The sequence below is a fragment of the Pogonomyrmex barbatus genome, unplaced genomic scaffold, assembly GCF_055798465.1.
Source record: "Pogonomyrmex barbatus isolate J1 unplaced genomic scaffold, ASM5579846v1 scaffold24, whole genome shotgun sequence".
NCBI classification, from domain to species: Eukaryota; Metazoa; Arthropoda; class Insecta; order Hymenoptera; family Formicidae; genus Pogonomyrmex; species Pogonomyrmex barbatus.
The window spans coordinates 1,197,811-1,199,343 of NW_028297121.1; the positions used below are offsets into that span (position 1 = coordinate 1,197,811).

Here is a 1,533-nt window from a genome sequence, read left to right on the forward strand (position 1 = left end):
CCATACAGCAACAGGATTGTACACATTGCCGAAAGCTTTCTATATATCGAGGGAAAATTAACGAAGAAAAATGTTGTCGATGGATCTGATGTGATGTTGGGAAATAATTTTGTGGCGTTCATGTTCGATGAGAGCTCGATGGCGTGGAGATTGATCGTAACAGAAACGTGGGCATAACTAGCGCGCTCAAATACTACGTAACGACGTCATCCGAGAGAAGCGTGATTCTGAGAAATGCTGGCTGGGATGCGCGTACCAACGCGGATGGATATTTTAACTTTTGCGTACCTCTCTACTGTTGGGATTCTGCGAGGATTTTTTCGCAAAAATAATACGAGTTTTCACGACTGATTCGTGATCGGGCTCCGCCGTGACGCACACTCTCCCTTCTTATTTGGAATTACGTATTGGTGATAATCGAAGCAATCAAATATTATTGCCTTATGTAATGTGGAAAACTCTCATCGAGAAACGTGTGGATATCGAGCAGCTTGTGCAATCAATTGCTCCTTCATCATTGTCGATTCATGATCTAATTATAGAACTTGTTCAAAAGCGAAATACAAATATTGTAAAGTTTACATTGCGCGATACATGCTTGTACATGAAGTCGTCAATCGTATTCTTTCTATTTGAACTTGAACATTGCGTCGAACATGTATATTACTAGTTCTATGAGAATATATATGGTGTCAGCGAAAAATTTAAACAATTTATAAACTTTTTACGGCAGAATTGTATCACAGATAAACATATTGCAATAAAAACTTTGCGCGAGAGCGACATTTTTGACAAAACTTCGATTATAGATGAATTATTAGCGTACGCAATAGATAATATTGTACACTATGCATTACATGACCAATAAATGTATATTATGATAAATATTACTCGGTTTATTCTTCATTCTTCCTTTCAATTCAGCGGCTTCAGGTTGCACTGCGATAACGTATCTTGTCGCGAATAATAATATCACGTAATAATAAATTTAAATTACTAAATAATATTTAAAAAAAATCTCCTTTGAAAAAATAATTAATTTTAAATAAATAATTAATTTTAAATAAAATAATTAATTAAAAAAATTAAAATTATAAAAAAATATCAAGACAAAACGAGATCTTGATGGAAAGAGAAAGAACTTAAGAAAAGAGGAAGGAAGAGAGAAGAAAAAATGGTAACAGAGAGAACATGATGACGACAGCGGCGGCGGCGGGCGGCGGCGATGGCGGAGGCGGCGGACCCCGCACCGTGTGACGTCATGCCGAGCACCGCTCGCTTCGCGAACCCCGCACTATATTTCACCTCCTCGCTCCGCGGACCCCGCGCCTAGTGACGCACTTCCTCCCTCCCTTGCCCCGTGGATCCTGCACCCATCGCTTATGGAGTGCCCCGCGTCATGGAACCCCTCTGTCCCTCTACCTCTCTCAGAGCTCACGAGTTAGAACCGATCTTATATTGCTACTATTGTATTTTAATTCATTGTCTGTTAAGGTCCGCGATGCATACGTGATTGGGCGATCTTTATTTATT

The 1,533-nt window shown here is 39.5% G+C and overlaps 1 pseudogene; it reads left to right on the forward strand.

The window, feature by feature from the left end:
* The first annotated feature begins 394 nt into the window (after nucleotides 1-394).
* Nucleotides 395-885, forward strand: LOC148936316 (uncharacterized; annotated as a pseudogene).
* Nucleotides 886-1,533: the final 648 nt, after the last annotated feature.